The sequence below is a fragment of the Etheostoma spectabile genome, unplaced genomic scaffold (assembly GCF_008692095.1).
Source record: "Etheostoma spectabile isolate EspeVRDwgs_2016 unplaced genomic scaffold, UIUC_Espe_1.0 scaffold00018528, whole genome shotgun sequence".
NCBI lineage: Eukaryota > Metazoa > Chordata > Actinopteri > Perciformes > Percidae > Etheostoma > Etheostoma spectabile.
In genome coordinates this window covers 72,209-92,886 of record NW_022604307.1, presented here as the reverse complement: position 1 = coordinate 92,886, position 20,678 = coordinate 72,209, and the positions used below count along the sequence as shown (strand labels likewise).

Sequence of the window (20,678 nt, the reverse complement as noted above, 5' to 3'; positions counted from 1 at the left end):
CATACCCCCCCACTCTCCCTAGCTCTCTTTATCAGTTATTGTTGAAAACAAGTGAGTCATTTTAAAAAAATGTATCCTAGGCTATTTCAGATAATTTTCATTTCCATGTTTTCCAGTTGTATATATACAACATATAACTTCAACATAAGAAGAATGTAGCATAATATGGATGTGAAAGCAGTTATAAATACCCTATGTGACAATAAAATTAGTTTTAGTTAAAATCAACAAATTACCATGATCACAATATTGATCAAAATAATCATGATAATCATTTTGGCCATAATCGTGCAGCCCTACATATAATACGGATAGTAAGGAGGAGGTGAAGCTAGCGTCTAGCCTCGCGCTGGACCAGGCTAGTCGCAAAGAATTAATCACCATGGTAACTTGGCAGAGTTTAATTTAACCTGGTTTGGTGCAACCAAGTCAAATCTCAATACATCCAGGATAACTTGAATATCACGGCTTATTCCCTTATCCTGGTTTCGTGCAACAGGCCCCTGGAGGGGGAAAACCAGAAGGCACATAACACCAGATCAACATCAAAGGAACAAAGGTGCGTTCAAAGCCTCGTGCTGCTGGGCCAGTGGCTATCATTATGAAACGGAACAGCCTCTCCAGTCTGATTGGTCCATTCTCTGCAGTTCAACCATTCACTTCATTTACTGGAACATTATTCATCATCTTAGTGCTCATAATACTGAAGAAAAGAAGAAGAAAATGAGAAAATTATGCCTCTTCCCTACCTGTAGGTGCTCCTAAACCTTCACCCCCGTCCTTTCCTGGCTTATTAATATTCCTGTAGTCCGGAAGTGTCCCCAGATGTAAAGAATTCATCCAGGTTAGGAGTATTGTCCTGTAGCGTCCGTGCTAACTAGCTGCTAACTTCACGTGCCGACCTCGTTCCGTCTCCTCTGCCTGCACTGTGTTGCTGGGTATGTTTGTATTCCTCATGTTGCTGCCTACACAATCAAACTATCCCCCCCTTTTCCGGTTTAGTTTTCACCCCGGGACAGCCCCCGCCGTCCAGCAAGCGCTCCCACTGTGGAGCGCCAATACGCTGCGTCATCTCTCTGAGCGGCCATCTTAGAAACAGCTCTCATTGGCTATCAACACGCCAATCATGCCAGTTGTAGCCAATCACGTTCCCTTTCCAAGGGTTCATACCGTGATAGGAACATCCAATGGGAGCCTAAGCCCCGCCTCCAGAGCCAGCAGGCTCACACATGTGATTTATGAAAACAAATCTGTACAGCAGTGGTTTTTTTTTCTTCATGTCATCTTTATTGCAAAAATAGGAAACAGAACACTAATGATACATTAAAGTATATAATACAAACATAATAAACAGAATACAATACAATTTTAGCTTAAGGGAAGCTTAAAGGCCGTTACAAAGATAATGAAGACCATATGTTAACAGTTTTAATTGCCTTCAGAATCAGAAATACTTTATTCTCTGTGTTCTCTATAACTCTGTGTTGCAGTTGCACAAATAGTATAAATATCAGAGTAGAAATACAAACAAAGAAATATAAGGAGTGTGGACATGTACGGTATTTACATAGTTAAAAGAATGTTACTATACATTATTTGCATAATTAACATAATTTAGGAATTGCAATGGTGAAAAGTAAAATAATAATAATAATAATAATAATAATTGTAGCAGTTGAGTATTGCACACATGTCAGGCCAGTGTTATTGCACAAAACAGATAATGCAGATAATATTGTCCAGTTTCAACCTCTCTGAGTGTCTTAGAGGGAGGAGTTATAAAGTTTGATGGCCACAGGCAGGAACAACTTCCTGTGGCGCTCTGTGGTGCATTTTGGGAGAATGAGTCTGTCACTGAAAGTGCTCCTGTGATTGAGCAACAAGCCATGGAGTGGGTGCGAGACATTGTCCAAGATGGCATGTAGTTTGGACAGTCCTATCTGACACACCCGACAGAGAGTCCAGATCCACCCCCACGACGTCACTGGCCTTGCGAATCAGTTTGTTGAGTCTGTTGGCGTCCGCTACCCTCAGCCTGCTGCCCCAGCATGCAACAGCAAAGAGGATAGCACTGGCCACCACAGACTCATAAAACATCCTCAGCATCGTCCTGCAGATGTTGAAGGACCTCAGCCTCCTCAGAAAGTAGAGACTGCTTTGGCCCTTCCTGTAGAGGGCTGGAGTGTTCCTGGCCCAGTCCAGTTTATTGTCTAAGTGCACTCCCAGGTATTTGTAGTCCTCCACAATGTCCACAATGACCCCCTGGATGGAAACAGGGCTCACTGCTGCCTTGGCTCTCCTTAGATCTACCACCAGCTCCTTGGTCTTTGCCACGTTGAGCTGTAGATGGTTCTGCTCACTCCATGTGACAAAGTCCCCCCCCCCCCACAGCTCTGTACTCAGCCTCGTCCCCCTCGCTGATACATCCAACCACAGCAGAGTCATCAGAAAACTTCTGAAGATGGCAGGACTCTGTGTGGTAGTTGAAGTCTGTGGTGTAGATGGTGAAGAGGAATGGCGCCTGGCTAGAGCTTCAGAAGGCAGGACATGACAGATTACACATCTGTCACATAGTCAGTTTGTATTCTTAAATACCAAGTCTCTTGCTGTTCCTTGACTAGTTGCCCCCCCCCCCCCCCCCCCCCCCCCCCGCTTTGCATCGATCCAGGTAAGTAGAAAGCAATCTGTTATGCACCTTTGCATTGCACTAAAATGTCCACATTTGGACCCGAATCCAACAATAACTTTACTCCACACTCACATACATTGGTTTTCAGGTAAAAAATGTAGGTCAGGGGTTTAGTTACTGTTTGAAAAAGGAAAATAATTGTTAGATGAATTATGATATAATTGCAGATGAAGTATTTATGACCCATCAAAGACAACAAAAGGATACATCAGTTGTCGGGGGTCTGATTTAAAGGAAATGATACTCTTTAAAAGTGTTGGGGTTCTAGCGTTAAACTAATGAGGAAGAATATGACATATCTAAGTTAACTAAAAAGTTTCTCTTTCAAATGTTACATCTGTATCTGTCAAGTCCTGACCATTCCCTGACCGGGAATTGAACCCGGGCCGTGGCGGTGAGAGCGCCGAATCCTAGCCACTAGACCATCAGGGAGTCACATCTATCAAGTTTGTCTTTGTAGATGTGAGTTTCCTTTTCACTTACTGGAATGACTCATATTGTTTTAGGCGAGGAATGGCACCGTAGTTTTAGATGTTAAAATGTGCGCACAAGAAAGCTGAGGGATTACTGTGGGGAAATGGAGAATGACTAGGTTAACTGAAGATTTTAAATATTGTGAAAATTAACAGAACATATGAACACGTTAAACATATACGGGCATATAACATATACCTGCAGTCTCAGTCTTTGGATGGTATTGGTAGCGTATGCGCCCTGTTGCGAATTCCACTTGGAGGGTCCAAACGTCGGGACTCAAGTAGCTAAGGAATCACTCTAGCTTTGATTATGTATACCAAAACGATTTATTAATAAAAACAGAGCAATGCATTCCGGACAATAATTACGTGCACGGGTCTCTATGGAACATGACTAGCTCAGAGGTTCACAACAAAGGCCCCGTAACAGTGGCGTACCTTGCTATTTATATCACTTCTCTTAAGGAGCTCTATTGGTTAAAAGCATCACAAGGCGGGTCATATCGTCTTAGAAACTGTATTTCTATTGGCTGGGTGGGCGCGACTTCCTGTTTACATTCTTCGGCAATTGACTGTGTGCGTGCGTATTTGGGGTCTTTCCTGTGGGAATTCCTTTGTTCCCCTCCATTTTGAGTGAGCACGTGGCTTTCTGGTCTTACTGCATCCGGTTCACTTGTAAATGTAATGTTCTGCCAACAGGGTATCGCCCCCACCTGGATGCCAAGCAACAGTACACTTTCTCCCTCATTCAATGTCTGATATGAGTTCTGTTTCATTAACTTATGCATAAGTTCATTCACAGTGTCTAAATATGATAACAATATCTGAGTACAATTTCTCACAATAATTCACAATACCTGAGTATAATTTCCCACAAATTCCCCCTTTTTGCACCTACTTGGTGCAAATCCTACTGTAAACAAGGAACTGTGTGAAAAACCTTTTAGAATTCATTTTAGTACAAAACATGCAACACAAGTTTAATATGGTAAAAAACCTATATCAAAAATAATATGGTGAGAAACGAATATCCCCCTCTTCACACCTACTAAGGTGTGAACTCTAACTCTCAATGTTTCCCTATTGGACACCTGGTCCCCCCTGGTCTTATTCACAAAGGGTGGGGTCCCTTGGCCACAGTGGTGTGTATGTGTGTGTGTGTGTCTATTCGTCCACAATATACAAGATAATAATCCTCCATCTCTTCACCTTCTGATATCATCTTACTCTCCCTACTGTAAACATACAAACACACACGCGCACACACATATGAACTGATACAAAATCAACCAGGTTGCAGTCTCTCAATTGGAATGTGGCTGAGGGTTTATGACCCTCATTTCAGGAAAGACCAGTGGGGATGAAACTCTATCAACATAGTCCAATCAACATTGTATTGTTTTAGCCTAGACTAAAACCCCAGGGGACAGTGGATGCATAATTTTCTAATCTGGTACCTTCAGACATTTTAACTTTTTTACAACTCAACAATCCCTAACAATCAATTCTGCTTCTGACATATTTGTAGAGCTGGATTATAACAAAATGTAACAGAGCATCTTATATTATAAAACAGAAGTATTGCAAAACACCTTAATGTAACAAACAAACTATATCCTTATGACAACAAACTTAGCTCATGACCAACCTGTCTTCATTTATGCTGAAATAATGCTTTTACCTTTTGACTTGAATGTATAATGTAAATCGCACACAATGTTTAAGCACATACAACATTTAAAATTTTCAACATTTCCCTCTTCTGGTCTAAGCTTTCGCAACACCACCTTTATGGAAATCCTATTCAGTGAACACAATGAAATGACAACGTCCCAGCATTAATCATGGAGCACCCCGGAATAAGGCATGGAGTTTTGAACTCCCCCTTTTTTATCTCACTCTGTGAGACTAATGTTTACTCATCCTGTGGACAGATCTATGTACACATTAAATCACAGTACTTTGCAATACTGGATCTATTCCTACCAAATCATCTTTTAACACTTCATTGAAAATGTGAGGATTATGATTAATCCATCTGTATTAACCTAGTTGTCACCGATCTTGCTTGGAACTATAACAGGAAATTTAATGAATAATGTTACAAAATTTATAAGGCCCTACAAAATGTAATTTTCCCTACCAAATTGCTTATACCTTTGAGACATGTCTTAACCCTTTAAACATGTCTGTTTACATGAACTTTACCTAATTTGCAGAGTATAAGTTGTTGTTCCCAGTATTTTATGTGTGTTTGTTTTTAGATTGAGAGTCTGTACGTACAACCTGCCCTTCACTTGTGCATCCGAAGTACCAGAACCAGGACGGTCTCTTGCTCCCCCCTTCTCCTTCTCAGTCCATCTTCTCATCGTTGGTCTGTATCTCAGTCTTTTGTTTATGGTGTAGCAGGCCACATGGTTGACCCCTGGAGAGCCCTCTCACCTTAGCATCAGCAAGGCCCCAGCCAGAGTATGCAGACCTCACTCCTTGCTCCATGGTCCAGCACAGCACACTCACAGATGTTGTAAATATTATCAAACATTTGGCCCTGGTCCACTTTCAAGTCACTTTTGGCCAAAAATCGCAGCCAGACCATAAAGCTTTATGGTCTTCAGCTGTGCTGTGGTCTGAGGTGCTGTGATGGTTGTTGTTGGTCTTCTGGTCCAGTTTGTCTCTGATCCCGCAGCTGGAGGAGCGAGATGGACCTGGTTCTGACACTACGAGGCACTGTGTGGCACAAAACAGAACTCCAAAAAGCATTATCTTTTCTTTTATCAATACTCATTCAGTGTATGTCACTCATGTCACTCAAATAACATTTCTTTCTTTCTTGCTGGTTTAACTCTATAAAATCCTCAAACATTCTAAAGAGAAACTAGTTTTGGAACTTATCTCCTCCAAGCTTCAGTTTACATTACGGGTTATGTTTCTGCACAAATTAAAACAAAATCTTAGAGTAGTCTTAATATCCTTAATGCTATGGACACTGTATTATTGCTACTGCATCTCTCCTTCTGAGTTATGTCTCCTACAGCATTCCTATTCCTAATTATGTAATCGTTTTAGCCATTAACACTCTGTCTTGCATCTTGATCTTAAAAGCAACAAAACAAAAAGGTTCAAAAAGAAAAGAATCACCCAAATAAAATATTTCCACATCAACTCAATAGTTTAAACAGTTTGTCATGTAAAAACTCAAAATACAAACAAAATCAACAAACAAAATTAAGCTTCACTAAAAGCTCATTTTAACACCACATCAAATACACATAGAATGGAATCTCATATCAGCTTGGATTGGTTTTAATCTTATCTCAACCAATAAACTTAGATGACTTGTAACAAAAAGAATGTTTTCTTTAATTTTCTATTTTTAAGTTGCAACAAAATTTGTACTAATCAATGTGTAATGTGTTCTTTATGACCTGTAGTCCTAGTAACAGTAGAACCAACTTTATCACCTAGTGGTTCAATCTATCCAATTTGTTACCTGATATGAGAACATATCTCATTATACTGTGTAATTTATGATCAAAATCTTCACTTAGCTGCAAGTCTACTGGAACCTCTCTTTACTTTGTGCACATCTCTTTTTTATCTTAACCTCCTCTTTACTTGTGTGTTTTCTTGAAAGAACCCACACTTCAGCTGTCCTCTAGACCTCTGTAAAGCAAGGATTTCTCTCTCTCTTTTTTTTTTTTTTTTTTTTTTTTTCACTTTACTTTAAAGAAGTCTTTAATCTATGACATTAATGTCAAAAACGTTACTACAGTAGGGTCAGTCATATTAATAGTAAGAAATTTCATCATTTTACTGTTCCAAGTTTAAAGTCCCAATTCCAAACTGTAAATCTTTGTATTTCTATTATCAACCCAATTCCCCTAAAATGTTTCCCAAGCATGAAAAGTATCACAAAGTACTGTAAAGGTAACAAAATAAGAAGCCTCATATTTTTCTTTCTTAAACTGGAAATGATCAAAGCCATTTTCTATTAATCAACTAAGTAATTTAATCAATTACCACTTTCATGTGAATATTTTTAGATCAATGCATGGATCCCACATTGGATTTGACTACTTTATCTCTTTTTTTTTTTTTTAAACCGAATGTTCCCTCATTTAAATCTAAATTTTTTTTTTTAAAACGTTACACTATTTCCCTCTTTTTCCTAGTTGGAGTTTTCTCAGCCTCCCCAAGTACCACTAAGATCTGACAGGACATATTACTATAATTTTGATCCATCTCCTAATTGCAGACATACAACAAATAAGCAAGACAAGACATACAGACATACATTTAAACATATACCAACTATACCCAATCTGAAAAGTGAGCCATTAATAGTTAGTGTTGAATTCTCACCAGCTATGTCCCTCCATAAAATGCACTAAACTTTCTATTTCTTATTTCTTACTTTTTCCTTGTGATATCATAAATTTCACATTTCTTTTCCTTCAATCTACCAGATCTCAGACATAATCCCATCTACTACCTTTGAACACCTCTCTCCGCTTACTCAAATACTTATATTGCAACAATAGTTTAATTACTACATGAGTCAACACTTCTCTTCTGCTTTATTCTCTTGTAGCTATACCCTTGCTTCTATATAACCCACTTTTTTCCTTCTTTCCCTCATTCTTACAACACCCTCTATCTTTGTCCCTTTTCTGTATGTTGTTTTTAATGTAAATGTGCTGTATTTGTATAGCGCTTTTCCAGTCTTAACGACTGCTCAAAGCGCTTTTACATCTACAGGAAACATTCACCAGTCACACACCTTCATACACTGTGGCCGGGGCTGCCGTACAAGGTTCCACCTGCTCATCAGATAAACATTCACACACATTCACACTCCGATGCGCAGCACCGGGGGCAACTCGGAAATCTTTCCCAAGGACACTTCGACATGGGACTGCAGGGCAAGGGATCGAACCACCAACCTTCCGATTGGCAGGCAACCGCTCTACCACTGAGCCACAGCCGCCCACTCTGTATGTTTTACTGCTGGTTAAATTCCATGTGTGCCCACCGGAGACTATTGTGCCAGTCTTATGTGTAGATTTACTGGAAATGACTGATAATTTTTCTGTCCCTGTGTTTTATCCACCCTGTCTCCCTTATCTTGTGTCCTAGTGTCCCTTATGGGGTGTGCTGCTCCCTGTATGTATGAGCATTAAAAGACTGTGGAGAACAGCATGTTTATCTTCTACATTCATTATTTTATTTCTCAATTTGGCACGTAATACGAGATTCAGTTTTGGCATTGTCCTCTAATTCAGTTATATCATCCTGTAATTTGATTTCTATTCCCCGCATTATCAGTCCCGCCCCTATTCCCAGCATGACAAAATTTATCACTACTATTCTTCTCCTGAGCCCTATTTCTTTTAGGCTTGGTGCCCTCTGTCCAGACTGAGGACTGTCTGGACCTCCTAAGCAGCGCTTAATTTCTGCATTTTTTTGAATCAAATTGTGTGTCCGCTAAAGTGCGGGTTGGAGGGTCTGCTGGGGCACAATGTGTCAGGTGGTGCCAAGGTGCGCCTGATTTACCTTTGACCTGGACCGAGTGTGAAGTAAACTCCTTCACTTTGGACCAGTCCACCTGGGGTTGGCCCACTTCCTCTTGTGGACCTTAACCCTGACCCAGCCTCCTACCTTAATGGTCTGCCTCTCGTTCTGAGTGGGTGCTGGCTTCTTTCTCCACCTGGGTAGAGAGGGCTGAGACCAAAGAGGTTAGTTCATTCATGTAGGCAGACATTTCTACCTGTTTTACATCCAATAAAGGCATATGACCTCCATTATTGGGTGGACCTGGCATTTGGTCTGCCAGTCAAGATCTTGTGGGGGAGGTGCGTCTCTCCCTCTTTTGCAGCTCTCATGGCCATGAGTGCCAAGGGAAGGGCCTCCACCCACACCATCCTGCTCTCATGGCAGACCTTGGCTATCATAGCCTTCAATGTTTGGTTAGCTCTTTCCACTAGTCCCTGGGACTGTGGATGGTAAACCGACCCGAATGAGTGTGTGATGCCCGAGGCAGCTTGAACTTCTCTCAACTGGTTGTTAAAATGGGTGCCATTATCTGATCTGATTCGTCTTGGAATGCCGTGCCGTGGTATCAGTTCAGTTTTTAACCATCTTACTACGGTCTTTCCATCTTCATGTCTAGCTGGGATAGCTTCTACCCACCTAGAAAATCTGTCTACCATTACCAACCACTGTAACTTTTATTCTTGTGTTTTATGTGTCCTAATGTTTCTATTTTGTTTTTAAAATATCTTTTCCCTTGCACTACATTGTCTGAACTGTCTATTCATGTGTCTTATTGATTTTTAATGCTTATGACTTTTAACTGTTTGTACTTGTGTTTTATCTGTTTTAATGATTTTGTGTAAAGCACTTTGAATTGCCCTGTTGCTGAAATGTGCTATACAAATAAAGCTGCCTTGCCTTGCCTTCTCACTCTCTCTGCATGCCGTCTGCTTCCCCCCCCTCCTTTTCTCTCTCTGCAGGCTGTCTCTCTCCCTGCAGACTGTGTCTGCCCCTCCTTCCTCTACCTTTTCCCTCCAAAATTCTTTCTACTTTTATAACCCACAAAGCCCCCTATCGAACTTATTACAAGATCCAACAGTATTTTTACATGCAATTTTAACCTACGTCTTCAACGGCAGCACCACAGACGGACCAGAGGCTTGGTCAATTGTCAACGCTCCACTCGGGCTCACAAAATCACTCTTTTCCAAACTTTACAAATACATGACATTTTCAACAACAATTATCTCTTACTCTTCTCTTTATCTCTTATCTCTACATCCGCTGAGAACTGCCTTATGGGCCGGTTTCTCCCTAGACAAACACTGACACGTGGGCGCCCCGACCTTCCCCTCACAGTAACACTGCAGGTTTTTCGAATCTCTCGCACCACGTGCTCCAAAGAATTTATGGAATCGTCATTTTCTCATTCGCTGAACCCAGTTTTATGAACCGAGACTCCAAATGGTGAACGCTGGCTCTGTACGCGTCGAGACCTCCCTCGGCATGTAGGTCAATCACTCCTACCGGCAAGTTTTGAATCCCTCGCGTATAGTAGCTCTAATGGAATCACCTATGAACAATGGCTCGCTATCGCGTTTCAGGTCTTCTCCCATCAGTAATTCTACTAAGCAAGTCTACTAACAGGTTTATCGAACCTCAACACACAGCGTAGCTCCATACAATTATGGAATCATATTTATCAACTCACTCATCCTTCAACAGCTCTATGTTTCCCCACTCACGCACTTTCACGTGGTGGCCCACCTTATGGGTGGAGCCACTACCCCGAACACTGGCTGGCTGTGCCGTGGCCTTCCCTCATCAGCATACGACTTGCAGCGAATCTACCGACAAGTTTATCGGATCACACACAGACGCAGCTCCAATAATTGGAATCGTCTATGAACGCTGGCTCGCTATCGCGTTTCAGGCCTTCTCCTATCAGTAATCCTACTAAAGCAAGTCCACTGATAGGTTTATCGAACCTCAACACACAGCGTAGCTCCATACAACTATGGAATCATATTTATCACACTCACACTCATTCAACAGAAAAAGGGAATGCATTGCTCTATGTCCACAAAGCACTTAATAATTTTTAGTCTATATTTTTTAACATAATGTACTCACCCGGAGGTCTGATCACTTTAATTTGGTTTATACTATTATACAATATGCTGAATTTGATGAAACAGGTTTCAGCTTACCCTTTTTTAGAGAGCTCCCAGTGACCATTCCTCCGTGGTTTGCACACAATGCCTCCTTTTGTCTCGTTCCGGCAGACGTGGACTGTCCGTGGAATCTGGACCCGGAGTTAAACAACTTCTAATCCTGATTCCGTGGAATTCCTAAGTTTAACCACTACTCGAAAACCATCCTCTGCTACCAAATTTGTTGCGAATTCCACTTGGAGGGTCCAAACGTCGGGACTCAAATAGCTAAGGAATCACTCTAGCTTTGATTAAGTATACCAAAAAGATTTATTAATAAAACAGAGCAATGCATTCCGGACAATAAATACGTGCACGGGTCTCAATGGAACATGACTAGTTCAGAGGTTTCACAAAAAGGCCCCGTAACAGTCACATGCAACGGTTTATAAAGCCGCCTTTAAGGGAGTCCTATTGGTTAAAAGCGTCACAAGGCGGGTCATATCGCCATAGCAACTGTATTTCTATTGGCTGGGTGGGCGCGACTTCCTGTTTACATTCTTCGGCAATGTGTGTGCGTGTGTTGGGGGTTGTTTCCTGTGGGAATTCCTTTGTTCCCCTCCATTTTGAGTGAACATGTGGCTTTCTGGTCTTACTGCATCCGGTTCACTTGTAAATGTAATGTTCTGCCAACAGGGTATCGCCCCCACCTGGATGCTAAGCAACAGTACACTTTCTCCCTCATTCAACGTCTGATATGAGTTTTGTTTCATTAACTTATGCATAAGTTCATTCACAGTGTCTAAATATGATAACAATACCTGAGTACAATTTCTCACAATAATTCACAATACCTGAGTATAATTTCCCACACTTCTTGTATCTTCTGCTGCTAAGTAACGAGTATGACCGGTCCAAGATGGCGGCTGGAAATCTCGCGCTCAGGAGCCAATGCGGCGTCTACCCTTTATTATGTCTATGCCGATACACACCTGTTAGCTAGCCGCGAGCTCTATTGTTTACGAAACCCGTTTCCGGTTACAAACGCGGCTCTTAAGCTCGCCTTTACACATCATAAACTCCATAACTACCCCCCACACAGCTTCAGTACACCATACACACGGCAGAAGGAAACCGTCTGTTGTCATTTTTACCGAGTACCAACCTGGAAAGCAGAATTACGGCATCAGTGAGTGAGAAAACAAACCGCCATCCTCATCTCCAAAGAGGAGGAAAGTGTCCGTCACCTGGGCCCCGTGGTGTACCGGTACCCGCACATTGGTTCCGCTTTCTTTGTTTCCCCGCTACGTTAATATTGCCTACCAATAAAATTTGAAATTCGTACTAAACGCTACGCTGATTATTATGTTATCCCTTAAGGGTGTATCACACATTCAAGCTGAAATAAATGTGGAGATATGCTGCTCTATACACGCTAAAAGTAGTGATTATTTACATGGAGTCTGGTGGGTTTGGTGATGGTGATTTCGGGGCTGATTCATGTTAAACTAAAAGGATCTTACTCTTTAACTAAAGGTCTATCTCTGTAGGGATCCATCCCATAATATTATTAGAATAATAATCTGAGTCTGTCAGAGACAACAACTGAACCTTTAGTGGACGCAAACTTTACCTTTTAATTAGGAGTTGAATATAAGACACAACCTTGGGTTCAACATGTGGGGGGGGGGAGGACACTTCATTTTCTGCAACAATTTGTGTCTTTTCTGCATTGATTTATGGTGCAAATGTCTTTATGTATGTAAAGGAAATATAATAGGTATTTGGAGTAGACTGCACTGAGGTACATAGTTTTTTATTATGGGGGGGGGGTGTATCAATCTCAGTAAAGAGAGACAACTGATGAATGAAATCATGATATGATCAAATGAACAAATTATGAAAACATATAGATTTTATTAAAAGCATTTAGAAACATTAGACTATATGATGATTGTTTATAGAAAAATTTGTTTACCACATTTTAATATATTACAATATGATTGTATAGTATAAAGGACATAATAGTGACCAATACAAGTTATTATTATTTTTTAGATGTGACATATCATGAAGTGTTTTAGTCAAACAGTTCAAATGTTGATAACCAGAGATGAAATCAGATGAATGTTTTTGTGTTTGAGTCTCAGATCTGCTTCACAGTGCAGAGTGTGTGTGATGGTGAACACACTGAACTTTGATTTCAGCAGCTGGTCTTCAGTCAGTGTTTCTGTCCACAGGAGAGACTCTCAGTCCTGCAGAGGACACAGAGACACTGAGGAACCAGAGCTGAACCCAAACCCAGGATAGAGAGGCTGAGTGAATGTGGTGTTGAAGGTGTGGAGGTGGATCAGTGAGTCAGAGGAGACTGTGTAGAAGGACAGAGAGCCAACAGGAACGTCCACATACACTGCTACTCTGTTAGAGACAGAACAGGAAGTGAGGACTGTTCTTCTGTTATTGTGACAGACGGAGTAACCATCTTTATCAGAGCAGAACAGACTCCAGGATTGATCATTCAATCCAAACACAGTCTTCACTGTCTCCTTTCCTTCTGATTCCTCTGTAACTCACTGATATATCAACCCCTCCTCTCCTCTCGACCTCCCAGTAACAGCGACCAGTCAGACCATCTCTACACAGCAGCTGAGGCCAGATGTCAAATCTGTCTGGATGATCAGGATATGACTGATCCTCCTTCACATTTGTCCCTTCCTGTTGTTGTCAGACAGTTTGGTCTCTGTGTACTGAGTTTCATCAGATGATGGAGTTCTACTATCTGTCCACTAGATGGAGCTAACTGACCATCTAATGAGCTGAAGATCAGCAACTTGTACAGCAGCAGGTATCTCTCCAAGTGGCCTCCGTGTCACATATTACTTTGATACTTTAAGTACATTTAGCTGTTAATATTTACTACCTTAATATATATTTTTAACCCTACTTGTTTTTGTCTGACATTTACCTTTACATGCACCGCTCCCTCCCTCTTGGGTGAGGAGAATATCTCCAAATTAAAAAAATAAAAGCATCTTTCTCCTGACTGCAGCTCACAAATCAACACAGCAAAAGCAGCAGTGTTATAAATTAATTTAATATCTACTCACATTTGTCGACGGGTCTCTGGAGCACAGGCGGCGTCCCACCTGTGTGACCTCATGTTGCAGTGGATTGTGGTATATGCTTCTTGCTGGAAGCTTTATGTTCTAGCTGGAAAGAAATAAAGGGGATGCATGGGATTACCCATAGACTGTATAGATATTGATTATATTATTAATATTAACGGTCTATGGGATTACCCCCTTTCTGGTCTACATGTCCCTGACTCAGCTGAATTATTTTAGGCCCGGTGGGGACAAAATGTGCCCCCCCCCCCCCCCCCCCCCCCCTTAAAGTGATCAATGAAGCTTCACCAGTAGACCATATATTATAATCCTCCAATAGAAGTGTTTTAACTCTGCTGGCCGGCTCCATTGCACGCGTAACGTAAGAGGAGCGGATGTTCAACACTACGCTTCACCAGAATCACCAAACTGGGGACAGCGGGCAGAGAGCAGCGTGGGGGTGCGTATTAGAGGGTTGGCGCTCCTATCCCATCCCGGGCTTCAGTGTTGCCGGGTAGACCTGACTCCAGACCAACCAAAGATAGAGATCTAATACTGGGTTTACAGCTGAGTTAACCACACAGGCCTATTACAGCCAGAACTTAACTATCTGCTCTACAAGCGGACAAACACGACAGTCTGTTTTTTTACAAGGTGTGTGTGGCCCTTTCACACAGAAAAGGATCATAAAGTGTCTGTATTTCTTTACATTAAACTACCGACATACAGGAAACGACTTCATGACTGTCAGTGAGCAGATCTGCAGTTTGGGTTTTGAGAGTTTGTGTTTTTATTTCTTGTTTCCCTCCCCTGCGTCCTCTGACAACAGCTGACAGTAGATCAACGTTTTCACGATGCTGTGCCGGCTCCAAAAAAAATGAAGAAACATCAACATTCCAGGGAACAGACGCTCCGCTAACTAGGGTTAGGCCCAGACTAGCAGCTAGCTTCTTCACACCTAAACAGCCCGTATGAGCAGACGTATGAGAATCAATTTAGCCAGTCTCCTACATACGTTGTCCTAGGGAAAGGGGGGCGATTCATTTTCCCAAGGAGCCACATGAGGAACAGGGGTTGTTGTGGGGGAAGTATCAAGGTAGTAACCTTCAACTTTGAGGGCATGATACCATGCTGACACTTATTTGCAATATGTAAATATATTATATATCTCAGGACCAAGAACACCAAGCATTAATATAATAGACTCATACTTACTCTGAGAACCCATTCCATTTCAGCAGAAACTCTACTCTTCCCTTCACCACTCTGCGGTCCAAAATCTTCTCCACCACATACTCCTCTTCCTCCTTCACTGCTGCTGCAGGCTCCTCCTCTTCCTCCTTCACTGCTGCAGGCTGCTCCTCCTCTTCCTCCTTTACTGCTGCAAGCTCCTCCTCCTCTTCCTCCTTTACTGCTGTAGGCTGCTCCTCCTCCTCCTCTTCCTCCTTCACTGCTACAAGCTCCTCCTCTTCCTCCTCCTTTCCTGCTCCGGTCGCCAGCTTGACGTCTGCCCCAAGGGGGTGGTTTCAAATTGAGTAACCGGGGTAACAAGTGATTTTTCTTGATTGGGGTTCACTACTTAACTCTCATAGGAGAAACCCTGGAAAGCAGAATCACGGAGTCAGTGAGTGAGAGATTGAACCGCCGTCCTCGTCTCCAAACCTCTGTCTGTTTATTACAAATTCTCCGAAACACAAAAGCATACAGCAACAGTTAACAACAACATTCCCTTCGTTAAAACATGTTTCAATTCAATTTAAGAACAGTAACACCATTTTCTTTACTCCCCATTTTTCAGTGGGCAAAATCTTCCACACTCTAATTCCCAGAAATAGTCTCGTCCTTACCAAAATAAATATCAACCTTACTGTACCGTTTCAATAATAATATATATCTCTTCTTTCTACCTCCAAAACTCCTCCATTATACTAATGTCATCATGGAAATCATAAACCCTCTTTGGCTGGAAATAAATATTCGACTTCAGAGTCAAAACATGAACCATCATACACCTGGGGATAATAGTTCTTATAATACATTCCTTTTCTAGTACTCTGTACAACTTTTAGGAGTAACTCCCCTTTAATAGTTAAACAACATTTTAACATTAACAATCCTGTCAGGATACGTTAAAAACCACGAAATAACTCATTACCAGGGAATGGAAGCACCAGCACCCAGAATCACACACACAACCCTATGTTAACTAGCATGTTAGTTAGCAGTAATTAGCAACTGTCTATGTTAATGTTAACTAGCCTGTTAGTTAGCAGTAATTAGCCTGAGCCTATGTTAATGTTAACTAGCCTGTTAGTTAGCAGTAATTAGCCTGAGCCTATGTTAATGTTAACTAGCATGTTAGTTAGCAGTAATTAGCCTGTGCCTATGTTAATGTTAACTAGCATGTTAGTTAGCAGTAATTAGCCTGTGTCTATGTTAATGTTAACTAGCATGTTAGTTAGCAGTAATTAGCCTGTGCCTATGTTAATGTCAACTAGCATGTTAGTTAGCAGTAATTAACCTGTGTCTATGTTAATGTTAACTAGCATGTTAGTTATCAGTAATTAGCCTGTGTCTGTGTTATCTCCTAACATATACCTACCTCTCCGTCTCTGCTGATTGAGAATGATTGAGATTTCTCTTGCACAGCTACCAGAAGACTTACAGCTTTCAGACACGTTGCTTACGTCACATCTACGTCTTCAAGCTCAGTTGGAGGCTGCACAGTAACGCTCAGCATCACCGGGAAAGAGCTTCTAATAGACTTCACTGGTCTCCGTCCAGAGCAACGGGACCTGTTGGTCCATTTCTTTAACTGTCTATGGTACCACCCCGATACACACCTGTTAGCTAGCCGCGAGCTCTATTGTTTAAGAAACCCGTTTCCCGCGGTTCCAGCGGTATGTTTACCGGTTGTCAGCTTACTCTGAAGTCTACTAGGCAAAGGGCTGGGTGTAACGTTGTTGTCACATACACAAAACACGAACATATTCACTTACAAAAATAAAGCCCAACGTGTCGGGTTTATAGCGTTCATCAAAACAGAGACGGACACACTGGGCATTACTGAGCCACAACACCAAGCTAGATACCAGCGATCCGACCGAGGGAAAGGGCTAGCAGCTAAATACGATGGCAGCTCTTATGACAAACTCCACAAGCTAGCACTCCGACCACAGACTAGAAATAAACCAAGACTCCGACGATATCACAGACCCATAATAATGCGTTTACTAGCCGCTAGCTAAACCACAGATACCACCGTCCCTCTCTAATCACCCTGAAGCTAGCTGATGTTAGCCGCTAGCTAAACCACAGATACCAACGTCCCTCTCTAATCACCCTGAAGCTAGCTGATGTTAGCCGTCTCAGGGCACATTGTTGATGCAGAAACAGCTGCTAGTTCCATTGTAAAAATCTGCCAACTCCGCAAAACTCGTGACTCCTCCGCGCATCTTTGGTCAAACTGGGGTAACTCTCCTATGTGCAGCTAACAAGCGATCCCATTAGAGTAATGTGTCCAATTACATTTTCCATTTATCTGCCTCTATTTTCGTAAACGAACAGGACCTTAACCATGTTTTTTCTATTTTCTCTAAATGGACACGATATATAAGCAGTCTATTTCCTAAAATACATAATGTTCTTGGAGACAATAAAGGAGAGTACATGACAGTAAACTGCACCCACACACACCGGTCACGGTCACTGTCACCCCCCCCCCCCCCCCAAGCGATCCTGTACTTCAGTGGAGCCTGAACCTGATCGTCCTCCATGTGGTGGTAGTCAGACACTACAGGCCTGTCCCTCACAGGCTCAAATGCGTAATCCGAGCCATTAAAATGACTTTTTCTTGTGTGTATATTATGTGCTGCAGCCGATGCCTGTATACCTTCGCAGGTCCTACCATGCCAGTGACGTCATCGATATTATCAGCGTTCTAACACTAACAAATGCAATTTTTGTGTTGCTTAAAAAAAAGCTATATTGATTTTTTAAATAATATTTTTTAGTGTAATTCATTTGGAATTACGATAACCAACAAGTTATCAAAAGTTAGTTTTTCAGTTCAGTTCCTCTTTAAATAGGTTATAAATAGGTCTTTCTCTGAAGGGATAAGACACTTAAAACTTCACCATTAAAACTAAAATTAAAATTTTTGCAAAACTGGGTTTTATTTATATACAGTCTGTTGAGGCTCACATCGCTAAACCCACCAGACTCCATGTAAATAAACACTAATTTTAGCATTGTATTACACACTTCATTCAAACTGGAAAGAAACCAAATAAAACTATGAAAAACTGTTTTTGGTCTTCTCTACACTTTTTCTAACCATCACAACTTTAGTGTTGGTAGAAATCAACACATACGTTACTCATTTACATGTTAACATATGTTGGCTGTATGTCAGACATTTAAAGATGAAATGCCGACGATACACATGCTTGCTCTGCAGATTGTTTATGAATCAACATGTATGCATTTGGCTTTCCGTCTGCCTACAGCAGAGCTCTTCTGCAGCCCGTCATGGCGTTCATAATTTGTGCGATTAGAGTGTGACGTCACTTCCAAAGGGTCTATACACATAGTGCAGTTTGATATACACTCACCGGCCACTTTATTAGGTACCCCATGCTAGTAACGGGTTGGACCCCCTTTTGCCTTCAGAACTGCCTCAATTCTTCGTGGCATAGATTCAACAAGGTGCTGGAAGCATTCCTCAGGGAGTTTGGTCCATATTGACATGATGGCATCACACAGTGGCCGCAGATTTGTCGGCTGCACATCCATGATGCGAATCTCCCGTTCCACCACATCCCAAAGATGCTCTATTGGATTGAGATCTGGTGACTGTGGAGGCCATTTGAGTACAGCGAACTCATTGTCATGTTCAAGAAACCAGTCTGTGATGATTCCAGCTTTATGACATGGCGCATTATCCTGCTGAAAGTAGCCATCAGAAGTTGGGTACATTATGGTCATAAAGGGATGGACATGGTCAGCAACAATACTCAGGTAGGCTGTGGCGTTGCAACGATGCTCAATTGGTACCAAGGGGCCCAAAGAGTGCCAAGAAAATATTCCCCACACCATGACACCACCACCACCAGCCTGAACCGTTGATACAAGGAAGGATGGATCCATGCTTTCATGTTGTAGACGCCAAATTCTGACCCTACCATCCGACTGTCGCAGCAGAAATCGAGACTCATCAGACCAGGCAACGTTTTTCCAATCTTCTATTGTCCAATTTCGATGAGCTTGTGCAAATTGTAGTCTCAGTTTCCTGTTCTTAGCTGAAAGGAGTGGCACCCGATGTGGTCTTCTGCTGCTGTAGCCCATCTGCCTCAAAGTTGGACGTACTGTGCGTTCAGAGATGCTCTTCTGCCCACCTTGGTTGTAACGGGTGGTTATTTGAGTCACTGTTGCCCTTCTATCAGCTCGAACCAGTCTGGCCATTCTCCTCTGACCTCTGGCATCAACAAGGCATTTCCGCCCACAGAACTGCGCTCACTGGATGTTTTTTCTTTTTCGGACCATTCTCTGTAAACCCTAGAGATGGTTGTGCGTGAAAATCCCAGTAGATTAGCAGTTTCTGAAATACTCAGACCAGCCCTTCTGGCACCAACAATCATGCCACGTTCAAAGTCACTCAAATCACCTTTCTTCCCCATACTGATGCTCGGTTTGAACTGCAGGAGATTCTCTTGACCATGTCTACATGCCTAAATGCACTGAGTTGCCGCCATGTGATTGGCTGCTTAGAAATTAAGTGTTAACGAGCAGTTGGACAGGTGTACCTAATAAAGTGGCCGGTGAGTGTATTTTAGCTGTTTATTTTTAAATGAGTGAGATATACCAACAAAAAAAAAAGGTTACCAAAAATAATCTGTTATATCAAATTGATTTTATCTACACTGGAAGGGAAACATATTATTACATATTTTCAATGTAAAGATAGATTTATATGCAATATTGTGAATCTTTTTACTTCATTAGGTAAGTTTCATATACATAAATCTAAATTTTCCAATTCAAGACCTTGCTTTAAATTATTTCAAATTTAATTTGACATATATTTTGAGTCTCTTAAATTAGTAACAAATAAAAAAGCTATAACCATATCTGATATATACTCCAATCATTTTAATAAAAACACCTGTTGCCACAATATATTACAAATCTGACACATTAATTTCCTTTACATTTCTTTTTATTACTACACTGTCTACCTCATGGTTTTGTTTACATTGTTTTTTTTTTACCGTTGATACCTGATCTTATGTTATATAATGTTGCAATTTCCCTTACTAGAACTTCATGTTTTGAATTGCAATGTCAGACTGGCTTAATGGCGCCGCTTGAGTGGCAGCTTGTTACAGTAGCTCTGCAGTTTGATACATCTTTTTAGTGTTTTTACGGTGTTTTTGTCTTTTTTGTTATTTTTTTCTTTGTCACTACCGACACTTTAAGCAAGTGGGCAGCTATGGATGTTCATATTGTTACGTTCGTAGCTTGTCTCTTGCTGTTTTTGGAACTTTTTGGCACAGCAAATGGAAACTCATCCAACAAAGCACCCCACTCAACGACGGTCCCATTGTTCTACACCCGGGATCAGCTGTTAGCCCTGCGCCACACACCCCCTCTCTGCGCGGAGCGGCAGGAGATTCCGAAGGAGTTACGGAGAAGAAGAAGAGGGAGCAGAGCGGGTGTGAAGCGC

The 20,678-nt window shown here is 41.6% G+C and overlaps 1 long non-coding RNA gene across 1 annotated transcript; it reads right to left on the bottom strand.

Moving 5' to 3' along the window:
- Positions 1-317: 317 nt before the first annotated feature.
- Positions 318-13,471, bottom strand: LOC116680991 (uncharacterized). The gene is made up of 3 exons (XR_004329943.1): positions 13,298-13,471; positions 8,128-8,129; positions 318-331 (listed from the first exon to the last, which is right to left on the bottom strand). It is a non-coding gene; the product is annotated as an uncharacterized LOC116680991 (long non-coding RNA).
- Between the last annotated feature and the right edge of the window lie 7,207 nt (positions 13,472-20,678).